The sequence below is a fragment of the Panthera uncia genome, assembly GCF_023721935.1.
Source record: "Panthera uncia isolate 11264 chromosome B3 unlocalized genomic scaffold, Puncia_PCG_1.0 HiC_scaffold_2, whole genome shotgun sequence".
Classification (NCBI taxonomy): domain Eukaryota; kingdom Metazoa; phylum Chordata; class Mammalia; order Carnivora; family Felidae; genus Panthera; species Panthera uncia.
This window is the reverse complement of record NW_026057583.1, coordinates 2,687,005-2,699,978: the sequence shown is the minus strand read 5'-3', so window position 1 is coordinate 2,699,978 and position 12,974 is coordinate 2,687,005.

The following is a 12,974-nucleotide window of genomic DNA, read 5'->3' as shown; positions in this document are numbered from 1 at the left end:
CACTCTCCAGAGAACTACCCGCAGCACACAGCCCTCGGCCTCCGAGCAGCTCCTGCCGCTTCCGCCCCCCCCCCCCCCCCCCCGCCCAGCCTCCCGCCAGCAGGGTCCATTGGATCCTGTTGAACAATCCTTCCTTTTGCTGATCTGGGCGAGTATCAGATAGGAATTTGACTCACTGTGTGTGGTCAAGCTTCTGGATGGGCTCGGGTGGCCCTGGGGCAGGGCGGGTGGCCACGGAAGCGGCAGGAGCTGGTCTGAGGCCCCCCAGTGGTCCATTCATGGTGCTCTGTCCCTGGGCCCTTTTGAACTGGGACCGCCCTTCTTCTCCAGGCTTGGGATGTAGGCCAGGACCCTGTGTGGGGAAAGAGCTCGCCCGAGCCCACGAGGGAGAGTCCGCTCAGCCTGGCTGAGCCGTGACCTTAGCAACAGGGGAGCCCTGCCTGCCTCCCTTCCTGCTAAGGGAGGGACCAGAGACGTTCAGCTCTCCTCTCTTACAGAGTTTCTCGGCGGGGCCAGGGACATCTGGGTGCCCTGCACGTGCCTTGGCTACAGGCATTTCGAAATGCCTTTCGGGATGTTGGAGGCCTTACTGCCTCCTTGCCTCCCTCTGCCTGCTTTGAGAACCACCAAGAGAGCATCCCCTTCTAGAAAGAGTTTCTAGAACTACCCTCTGGTGAGTCTGGATAAACAACAAAACAGCCTGAGGAGGCAGCGGGACACGCACACGCACGCACACGCCCACGCGCGCGCACCCTACGGTGAGTCCTGCCACCGAGACTGTCTCTGAGCAGAGAGGTCTTATTTGGGAGGAGGGAAGGCCGGTCGTCTGGAGCACCAAGGCACCTCGGGGCAGTGGGGGATGGGGGCCTGCAGGCCGAGTGGGGCAGCTTTGCCTGAGCATGCCGGGCTCGTGGCGCACGGGCAGTGGCAAGTGTGGGCAGCCCTCTTGGTGACAGGAGGTAGGGCGCTGCCGTCCTGCCCTCCCCACAGCTCCGGATGGCACAGGACAGTGGGTAGCAGCTCCCTACTGGTCAGGAGACCGGAAAGCCAGGCTGGCCGTGGTTTGGCCCGGCAGTGGCTGAAAGGGGGTTCTTCTCAGGCCAGGTCAGACCACCTGGCTGCAGACTGGCTCTGGGGCTGCCTGGGAGCAGCCGGGATTCCGAGACCTCAGCCTGCAGCCTTCCGATGCCCGGCACTCCTGCGTGTTAGGTCACTTACTGGTCTGGAAGGGACCCTCTTGACTGACGGGAGCGTGCTCGGGTGACCTGTTCACAGGGAGGTAGAGTTGCCGAAGCCCCTTGTGCGTCGCATCTTGCTGTTGGTAGGAGACGTTGGCAGAAGTTGCACCATGACCGCTGTGTCCCTCCGTGGTCAGGGCCCACGATCCCTGCCCAGCCATCCCTGGGGAGTTGGGTGAGGACCCTGAAGGTAGGAGGTGAGGACCCGCGAGTGGCCCCGTGCGTTGCAGCCCAGGAGCTGAGAGCGGGACGGGCTCCTCAGAGGGCGCTGGGTTTAGCAGGGAAAATACAACAGCCGTACAGAAGCACTAGCCTTGCCCCTCCTTCTGCTTTTCTCGGAAGATCTCAGTGCTTCTTCACCGACTTTATTTAAAAAAAAAAAAAAAAAAAAAAAGTCCTGGGGACAACCTGGAGGGTCCATGAAGACACCGCCTGGTCACTCAGCCCCTGGCACTGTGCATGTGGGCTCCGTATAATGAAAATGACCTACTCAGTTCATCCCAGTCTCTGCCTGAACCGGTGTAACACGTCCTCACTTACGAGGGCGTCAGCTCCACTGATGTCCTGTGCTTGGCATCACGGAAAGCCAGCGTGGGCAGCTCAGCTCGCCCGCCTCCCCCCCCCCCCCCCCCCCCCCCCCCCCGCCGGCCCCATGAGCACGTGGCCCCGCCGTGCTGCTGGGACACGCATCGCCAGCCTGCCCTTCGTTTCCAGGTCAGGCCTCCTGATTCCGGCACGTCCAGGGCTGGCTGCCCAAACCCGATTGGCTTTTGTCTGCATCTGTTAAAGCTGGGGTCCAAAGCGGAGGACGTGCAGCACGGAACCCTGTCATCGTAATGGGCCTGAAAAATAATTTTCCTTCGGAGTAGAGACCCAGTTGGCAAGGGGAGGAGAGGTCTTCCTAGTGACAGGTTGGGGCAGTATGGTCATGCCGTGAAGGGAGAGCGAGCCAGCATCCACGTGAGACCTGGAATGTGTGTGGCGCGTCAGTCCCACGCCGTCCAGCACGCTGTCACATTAGACTTCAAGTGGGTGAGAGGGTCTCTCAGGGTCATTCCCCACTTTGCAGACAGTGACACGCCTGTCACCCAGCTAGCGATCAGCCCCAGGGGGCGCTGCATCCAACTCTGCCAGACCTCGGTCCCGCCTCTTTCCGGGAGTCTTGCCACTCTTCTCCCTCGGTGACCTTTTGGCGCTAAGAAAACAAATTCTCTTGTGTCCTGATGAGACCACACTGTGGTCATATTTTAACGTGAGTCCACAGCAAGCGATGATTTATAAATGAGCGAACTAGAATTACATTTGCGTTCATTATAGACAGTAAGGTCCATTTGGTAATGACTCTGGCTTTGCCGGGGTCATTCCGAGACACTGCTGGTTACAGTGACGTCCGTGCTCTGAGAGGCCGGATCTAGGAAACACGAACACGTCGAGTTCTTTGTTGATGGCTCTAGTGGAGACAGAGCAGTGGGTGCACAGCAAGCGAGAAGCCCTGAGATGTTAGAGCGAGAGGTAGCGCTCTGGCTGGGAGGTCCCCCATGGGAAACGTGGACTCAGGGAGGACGGAGTATAAGTCGCGTGCTCCCAGAAGCGTCGCCATCTGCCCGTTTTAAAGGCCTGCTTTTCTGTAGAAGTCAGGGGCAACGCGGGACGAGAGCCAGCCGCGGGGCACGGCAGGGACCGTACCGGGGACCTCATTGTGGCCAGGTGCACCCTTGGAAGGCAGACTTAGCGTAGGCCTTCGAAAGACGCTGCCCTGTGAGACGGAGCCAGCCCCGCTCTTTGCTGATCCCTGAAAGTGGGTTGTTGTGCCATCGGTCCTTCTAAAAGTTACGGTTCTTTCTTTGAAATACCATTGGATTTTGAAGTGCTGACCATTTAAACTAGAAGCTTGTAAATCAATGTCCGTACATATTTTTAAATGATATGCATGGTTTAAGAGGAACCTAATTCTGGGTACGTGGTTTCCTCCAAAAGAAAACATTATCTATTCCGGGGGTGGTGGGGTGGCATCATGGAGAGGGAATCCTGTACAGAAATGTATGTTCTTTAAGTGTCTTTTCCATACACCTGCCTCAAGGATTGTTACTCTTTAAATGCCAGCCAGGCAAGAGGGGGAGTTTGGTGATACTTTGGTAGCTGGATGGAACATTCTAGTGAACTTAGGAGTGTGTGTGTGTGTGTGTGTGTGTGTGTGTGTGTGTGTTGGAGAAAGAGATGGGAGAAACTACAAAGAACAAGGTTTTAAATGAAAAATACGTACACCTAAGAAAGAATAGCCTTTAATACTCCTGGTGGTGATACTCCGTGTTCTGGAATCTATGAGAAGATGAGTTTCTGGGTCTTTCGTTTCGAATGGGGTTGTACAGTGCCCTGCACTCTCTGATGATGCAGAGCCTTACGAAGAGGGGTCCCCCCCCCCCCAGTCACACAGACCCCTGGTGCCCCTGGCCGGAGCCCAGAGAAACCACAGTGGAGGCCAGACTGGTACGTTTTGGCAGGTGGTTGACAGGTCTGATGATACACAGCTGCGGGGCGTGTGTCACTGTTGTTAGGCCGTTGTCCCGCTTTCGGTATCAAGTCCTGACTTGAAATAGTCGTAGCGATGTCTCGTGATGTAGCAGGCCATTAGGCATTTCTTACATCGAATGTAAGAATTTAATCATTAGTATGAAGTGGTCGAGTGGGCTCTCCCAGGAGTACTAGGGTTTGTTTGGATTTTTTTTCCTTTTTAAATGCATTTTTGGTACATGAATAATCTATACATTTTTTTTTTAAAAAAAGGAAACTACAGATGAGCGAAAAGAGAAAAAATCACCTATCAGACCATCTGATTATAACCACTGTTAACATTTTGATATATATCTTTTTAGACTTTTTTCTGTGCGTTTATATGTTTTATTACTTTTTTCGTGAAATACAGTTATGTTATACGTACTGTCTTAGCACTTGCTTTTTTCCCTTGTGGCACCATATTGTGACTCAATTTCTATATCACTAAAGATATAATTCCATCATTTTTAATATCTATAGAGGTTGTCCCTTAGGTTACTCAGGTTTCTGATTTTTTACTGTCACAGTTGATGAAACCCTTCATTCTAACATCTTTGTAAACTTTTCAGAATATTTAGGATGATTTTCTACAGTTGGGCTTGCCAGCTCAACAGCGTGGTGGGCAGTCCACCCAGTACTCTGCCCTGTGCCTCCTCCTGTCCTTCCTGGGCGTGTGGGAGACTACTTTCCAGCCCCCTTAAAGTCACGCGGGGTTCTGTGACATTCTGGCCAGCGAACTGTGAGCAGAAGTGACGTGCGAGACCCCCAGGCTGAGACTGTGGGATGCTTTAGCCTCTGTCCCCTCGCCTCAGCACGGGGTGATGTCCCGGCGATGGGGCCTCTGTCCGCCTGGGTCCTTGAATGACTGTGGAAGAGCCCCCGCTCCCCTCAAGACACCCACCCACCTGCATGGACGTGGGGTGTGGGTAGACAGTAAACCTTAGGTGTTGTGTGTGCCCCTGGGGTTTCAAGGTTGATTTGTTACTGCGGCATAACATGTCCTATGCTGGCTAACAAAACACGGTACGCATATTTTTAGGACTTTTAATATATATTGCCTCAAATTGCCTTCCAGAAAGACAATACCAAATTAGACTCTTACCAGCAACGTGTGAGAATGTCCTACTCCCCCTTTAACACTGGTGTTACCGTGGGGGCTGGTGGCTAGTTTTGATATGCATTTTTTCATTAGAGTGTGACCCTCCCTAGCAAAAATATTCACCGGACAATATACGTTTGTACTTTACCTATTCATCCCCTCTGGCCACTTTTCTCATTAACATTGCATGTTAACTATACTAGAATTTTAAAAAAGTAAAAATAAGTAAACTAGGCCAATCAATAAGGAATAAAAATAAAATGAAAAAAAAAGGTTAAATCTATGACCCATCTGGAATTTTTTTTACTTAAACTGGGAAATCTGTCCTTTCTCTACAGATATGAAATTCCATTTTTCCTCTGTCCCCAGTCCTCACATATGGTTCAGTGTGCTTCTGAACTTTCGTTGTTCACGTTCTGGCACTGGTACGACACTGTTGGATCATTCCATATTTACAGTAAATGCCTCCATTAATTAAACCTTTTCAAAAAAAAAGTCCCTTTTGTATATTACTATTTCTAAAAGAAATTTGCTATCGTTTGTAATGTTTTGAAGAATCAGAAACTGGATCATGTAAAAATTTATAGGTTACTCCTACAATTCTTCAGCGAGAATTAACATCTTTATAATATTTAAACTCTGACCTCAGTAAATTTATGAAATCGTATGTTCCTCAGTATATTTCTTCTAGTATAGGTAATTTCTGCGCTTGTGCTTGTAAATGAGCTCTCTTGTTCATTATATTTTCCAACTGCTTATTCATATAAAGCATTAAGAGAAATGAAAATTAGGTCCATTGATTTTCTGATCTAAAGTATTATAGGAGAGTTGTATAAAGCGTGCCCATTAGGAAAAAACATAGACTGAAAGTCCCCCATAATGAAAATCTCTCTGCCCCAAGATAGTCCGTATTTACAGCATGTGCCTCATTTTTTTTCTAAAAGTCTTTTTCTCTTTTTTCTCATTTTGACCACATGCTACAACTCTTGCACTATTTGAGTCTTTTTTATTTGGCTGTAGATCTCAGGCGTCTTCCTGTGTCCGTATCAATCTACCTCATTCGTAACTGTGCACAGAGAGCAGCGTGTGTGTATATTGGTTTATTTAACGTGGCAGTTGGTGGTTTATTTTTTAACTAGCCAATCACTGAGTTTTCTTTTGTTCTCATGTTTTTCTGGTTGTTAATTCTTTTGCCTTTCTCAGGTAGATAATAGTTGTGGGTAGTGATGATAATTTCACCTCCATATTTTTATCTTATTTCACTTCCTTATCATATTGACCAGCACTCTTGAAAGAACATTAAGTAACAAATATTTAATTGTGCTGGCATTTTACATTCTTCTTTATATATATATATACACACACACACATATATATGTACATATATATGTGTACATATACGTATATGTATATGTATATATGTACATACATAAAGATATATATACACACATACACATATACACATACATATACTTAGCAAGAATACTTCTAGTGTTTGTCTAAAAGTACAAATTTGAGGGGGCACGTGGGTGGCTCAGTAGGTTAAGCATCTGACTCTTGATTCCGGCTTAGGTCATGATCTCACTCTTCACGGGATGGGGCTCTGCACTGACAGTGTGGAGCCTGCTTGGGATTCTCTTTCTCTCCCCTTTCTGCCCCTACCCTGCTCGTGCACACACACACACACTCTCTCTCTCTCAAAATAAACTTAAAACAATTTTTTTAAATAAAAGTACAAATTTGACTCAGTGTAAGATATTCTTAATTTATATATTATAAAGTTATATCTTCTCTTTCTAGTTTGCTGAAAGGTTCATCAGTGATGGATGTTAGGATTTTATTAAATTTCTTTTCTGTACATCTGTCGAGATGATGAAATGGTTTTTATCATGACCTAAGATGAATCATTTTAATAGACTTACTGATGTTGAGCCCTCTGTGCATTTCTAGAAAAACCTGGGTTAGTCATGGTATATTACTCTTTTAATGTAGATCTCCACTCAGTGTTAACAGTGGTTATTTATGATGGGTTAGTTTATGGTAGATTTTTGCTCTGTGTTCTTATCTGTATTTTCTGATTTTTCTACAAGTCTTGTGTATTACTTGTGTAATAAAAATAAGAGCTTTAAAATAAGAAAAATATCCCAAACTTGGTTTGCTCATATCTTGGAATTTTTCATATGTTAAGATGGATAGTTGTATAATTGTTTTTCTCCTTTGTCAGGTACTGGTGTTGGGTTTATGTTAACTTCTTTTAAAAACAAACAAAATGGTGCCTGGCTGGCTCAGTGGGTAGGACATGTGACTTGATCTCGGGGTTGTGAGTTTGAGCCCCACATTGGGCATAGAGCTTACTTTAAAACAAACAAATAAGAACTTGGAGAGTTGTTGCTCTCTTTTTTTATGCCCTGGACACAGTTTAAATAATATTTAGGATTTTTTGCTCCTTGAAGTTTTTATAACCTGTGTAAAACTGTCCCAAGTCTAGTGCCTTTTTAGGAAATAATTCTTTGACATTTTTTCCAGTATTTTCCAGGCTCATTGGTCTCTTCAAACTTTCTTCCTATTCTGTGAGTTTTGGGCCATTTAACTCCTAAATAAAGATTGTTAAGATTTTCCTATTTGCCAGTGTGGAGTTGTTGTATTCTTCTTTCTCATTCATGACGTTGTGTGTCTGTTCTTTCCCTTTATTTGTATGCATGTTCCCAGGATTATTCTATTTTATCAGTCTTTTCAAAGAACTTAAATCCTAATTTACTCCACCATTTTATGATTTTTTGTTACTTCCTTTATTTTTTCACCTTCTCAAATTGAATGCCATTTTAATTTTTTCTTGTTTAAATAATGGACACAGGTACTAGCAGTTATAAGGCTGTGACTTCTCTTCTGAATATTTCCTTATCCATATCCCTCAAATTTTTAGGCAGGGTGTTCTAAGGTATAAATAATTTGTAATTTCAGATTTGACTTTATTTTTTACCGGAGAGTTATTTGAAATTATGTTTTTTAATTTCCAGATCATTTTATATTTGCTGTTGTTGTTTTTAACATTTGTTACAAATTTCAAGTTTAACTGCTTTGCTGTCAAAGAGGGAATGGCCTGTACAATTTCTGCATTTTGGAGTTTTATTGATATCTTCTTGGGACCCAGCAAATTGTCAATTTTAATATTCCTAGGAAAATGGAAAAGAAGGTATGTTCTCTGAAGGGAACAAAATTCAGTCTGTATGTGTTAATTTGACCTTATTACTTATAATATCATGGACCATTAATTTTTACTTACTTGATTCATTAAAGACTAAGGAAAATGAGTCTCCCACTACTGTTGAATTTCTATTTTTCTTCTGTTTCTAATGGTTTTCGCTTTATGTATTTCAGTATGATGTTATTCGGCAAATTATCTTTTTTATATTCAAGGGGGAAATTTTTCCCTTTGAAGACTTCTATACCTTTGTGAGTTTTACCTGATTTTGTTGTAACAGAGTTGTTTACGTAGAAATACATAGTTCAGTAAAATGTTTGTGTCTGTTTTTCAGTCAACAAAAATCTTTCAGGATTTCAAAAATCCTTTGTGTCTTAAGAACGTGTTTTGGAAGCTCTTGGTCTCCCCAAGGGTAGGTTTATGTTCTCCGGGGTCACTTTCTGAGCCAAAAGCAAGGGTGGCGATGTGCTTTTGGTGGAACAGAACGAGAGCTTTTGAGTACGCCAACATTTCCGAATCTCGGTTTGGGGCAACCACATACTTGGATCTGCTTAGCAGACACCTTCCCTTCAGGGGGTCACATTTTGCCTCCATGGGGCCCATAGCACAGCTGTTCTCAGCCCAAGAGGCACGTTTCTTCTGCGGGGCTAGCCTTCGGAGCAGAGGGCAGCGGACAGTAGAGACGCTTGTGTTCCTGGCCGTTTGGGGGGCGGTGGGGGGGGGGGGGCGGCGCGCTAATCTCAGAGACTCATTCTGTCAGAAAAGATTTTTCCCGAGCAGTTTGAACAGATTACTCACATGGCAAAGTCTGTGTCAGGCAGAGAACCAGCTTTTCCCAAACACACGTAGGAGGTGTGGATCTCAACCCACAGCTCAGGAGCGAAATTAGTAAGACCTTCTCTCTTTTCCCTTCATTCAAGTTAATGAATTTCTGTTTTGAGTCCCCATTCTGTCGAGCCCATGCAATTTGATCTGGGCCAATTCCGGGACCCCCTTTTCTCCAGTTTGAGCCTTCAGAGGTTTGGGGGGGGGGGGGCTTGTGTATCTTTCAAGGTATTGAGGGGGCGGCTAGTGTTCCTGCCCCTGCCCCGCTCTGCCACGCACCCCGCTCCCTCTGTGACATGCTTGCGTGCTCGGGAGTTCAAGAATTACGCAGACGTTCCTGTGCGGCAGAAGTCTCCCGAGGCTGTCCTGGGCCCTGTCTGCAGCCATCCTGTTTGACAGCCAGGGTTTCGGGTAGAGGGTGGCTGAACGTGAAGGGTCCGCAGGACAGGCCAGACGTGTTGGCACGGAGTGCGCTGCCGAGCGGAAGCGGCTCTGTGGCTCCTGGCGCCTGCTTGTTGGCTTGACGGCCTGTCTGCAGGCACCGGCAGTTAGCTTGTGGGTTAGCCCGTGACCCTGACCGTGACCAGAGCCACCTCCCGGAGGGGCCTCCTGCTGCCGCATCAGGTCCTGTGTGTTCTCTCTCCGGGGCGTTTGGCCAGGTTGACCTTGCTCTTGACTTACTCCTCCATGACTCTGAGGTTTTCCCTCCCGATCCTGTCTTAACTTCTCACTGTTCTACCTCCTTCCTCTCCTCCTCCCGCTCTGGAGTGTTGGGGTCTCCACGGATCTGGCCCGGACCGTCTTCCCTCGAGACTGTCCCCCAGCGTTTCAGGGCGTCTGTGGTTGATTCCGTCAGCCGCTGCTGTGCACCTGGCCTGTGTCCCCGTGGCCCCTGCACAGGTCAGCTGCCGTCCTCCAGCACCGCCATCCTCCCCTCCGTCCTCCCCTCCGTCCCGGCCCCTCTCATGATCTTGGGTTCCTCCCTCGGGCCAACCAGCGTCTTCACCCCTGCCCTGCTGCTGGTCTCCTTTGGCCCAGAGCTCATTCGTGCTCCGGTTTCTCATATGGGCAGGTGTCCAGAGGCCTCTTCCCAAAGCTGGAGGCATCGGTTCTTGCCCCACCTCCCCACATCTGCAGGGCCTCCCCGGGCACCTGCCCCGCCTAACTGTGCTGTCCCTGTTCTTCCTCTGCTGCCTGGAACCTTCCCTGTGCCCACCCCGCTCTTCCCGCAGCCAGCCCGCGAACTCAAAGGTGGGACTCACAGACCTCCCGCAGGTGTTCCCCCTGGTGGAGGGAAGACCATGTGTTGCGGTGCTAATGGAACCCAGCCGATGGGGGGTCTGTGTCGCCAAGAACAGGGGCAAGAGCACAGCCAGCTTGTCTAGAAGCGGAGGGCCCAGGCCGCTCTGAAGACCCTCAGACCCCTGAGACGTCAGGCTCGAGGGCTCCCCGCTTGGAAGGAACCCGCAATGACTACACCTGCTGCACGCCTCCCTCCCCACAGCCTGTGCGCGCTGGCCATCTGGTTTGCAGACCGCACGCTTCTGGGCTACCTGGGCTGTCCAGGCCATCCCAGAAGAACCTCCTGGATGAGCACCTTTGCAGTCTGGGCCTGGCAGCGTGCATTCCAGCAGGCTCCTTGTGCTGGACAAGACGCTGGCTCCCCAAAGACGGCCTCATCCCAGTCCCTGCCACCTGTCACTGTGTGGCAGAAGGGACCTTGCAGATGAACCTCGGATGGGGAGATTCTCCTGGACTATCTGGGTGGGCCCAGTCCCATCCCACGAGGTCCTAAAAACAGAGACCTTTCCTGGCTGGGGTCAGAAGGAGACGTGATGGCCGAAGACTCAGATGAGGTCCTGCCGGCTTCGAAGAGGAAAGAAGGGGCCACAGCCCGTGAACGCAAGTGACGCAGGCCAGGAAACAGCCTCCCCTCTAGAGCCTTCGGAAAGGAACACGGCCCCGCCGACACCCTGGTGTTAGCCCGGCGAGGCCCCCGTCGGACTTGGGACCTACAGAACGGTAAGATGCCCTGTCTGTGAGTCTCCAGGTTTGTGGGGGTTACGGCAGCAGTTGGTACACTCCTCCCGTGAGTTTCCTTAGAATCGAGAACCTTTGCTCTATGCATTCAGTCAACTGCATGGTTTCACGTGGTGGGTGCTTCTTAATCAAAAACCTCTTGATTCTGGCACCTGCTGCCACCTGCTTGAGTCCCTGCTCAAATTCCAGAGAGGAAGCGAATGAACACGTGAACAGGTAAGTCTGGCCCAGCTCCTGTTTCGCTGCAGGACAAGCCATAGGATGCTTGTCACCAGGATGGACTGGCTACCTCGGGACCAGCTTTGGCCAGAGGGCCCGTCCCAGGTAGAAAATGTGGCCTCAGTGGGCTGCCCGTGTAGCGGGGGCTCTGGATGTAGAGGCAGCATGACTGGTGTCTGGGACCTGTCGCAGCCGTCATCTGGGAGGGAGGGGGCAGGGAGGACTCAGGAAGATTCCTGGGGCTGACTCTGCAGGATGGTGCGGCCTTGCCGGCAGGTGGAGGCACAGAGTTAAGGCAGCCGAGCACTTAGGCTTTGGCCGGGCCTCTTGGTGCTGGAGTGCAACCCGCCGTGGCGGAGGGGCTGCCCAGGGGATGGAGGTGAGGTCCCTGAGGACTGGGTGCCCAGCGCCAGAGGGGCTGGGGAGCTGGGAGGGACTCTACTTGGGGAGGGGGGAGAGTGACGGGGGGCACTCAGGAGAATGGGTTGGAGTTTGGGACTTAGGCCCTGGGAGCTAACGCTTGTCCTCCTCTACGGTTCTGAAATCCCGGAGGCCAGTCTGGGCTTCATTCAGCAGCTCGGCTGGAAGAACGGGGAGAAGGGAGGGTTGGGGGGTGGGGGAGTTCGGGAGAAGGAGAAGGTTTGATGCACAGAAGACAGTTGAGCGAGGAGCTTTAATTGGCAGAACTCTCTTCCGAAAAGGATCCTGTTTCGAAGGCTCTTTGGCAGACCTTAGAAAGCAAATGCGGAGAACTATCCAAGCCCGAGTGCATCTCAGAATACTGAGATTACGGTAATTACCACAGTACTGATCTGCAAAGTAAGCATAGGGAAGGCCAGTCAAGCTCTGACCTTGCCATTTTTTAAAGTATCAAATTCTTGGGGCGCCTGGGTGGCTCAGTCGGTTGAGCGTCCGACTTGGGCTCAGGTCACGATCTTACGGTTTGTGAGTTCGAGCCCCGCGCCGGGCTCTGCGCTGACAGCTCAGAGCCTGGGGCCGGCTTCAGATTCTGTGTCTCCCTCTCTCTCTCTGCCCCTCCCCCGCTCGTGCTCTGTCTCTCTCTGTCTCAAAAATAAATAAATGTAAAAAAGATAATAACAATTAAAAAAATAAATAAACGTCAAATTCTTCCCCGAGAAACGTTCTGGGACTGAGCCCGGCCTGTCTGTGGTGGGGACGGGGCTGAGGCAGATCCGGCTGCAGAGGCTGCACGTGCGTGTGTTCACAGTTCTAGATTCGGGGAAGGAAGGATGGGTGACAGACCTGTGAGCCACTGGCGGCCACGCTGAAACGTCTCCAGCCACTCCTGGAGGTCCAGGCTGCAGCAGTGGAAGAAGGTCCCGGATCCCTCCCGGCCGCAGCCCCTCGGGCCGGACTCACTCGGGGTGTAGTTAGTGAAGAAGAAACCGGAAGTACAACAGGTTTTGGTAAATCACTTTTCTCTGGAAATAAAAGAAGGTCGATTCATATTGTTCTGTGGAAACCCTGGACTGCTGTGGCCATGGTGAGGGTTTGAGGTTAGTGCGGATGCCCTGGACGGTCTGAGAAATGAGCAGACAGACCGCTTTGTGTTTGCCCTTCCCCTTCCCGATTGTAACACGACGTGAGGCGGAGGAAAGATTCCGACATGAGACTTTAGTTCCTGAGGTGAAGCATTATTCCCTCATTATTAGTATTTGCTTAAGCAAATGTTTATCTAAAATCTTGTTAAAAACCTGACCTCCTCCCGCCCCCTGCCAGGCAGGGACAGCTGTGTTCAGATAGTGTCTCATTTCCTCATGAATCACACTGATGCGTT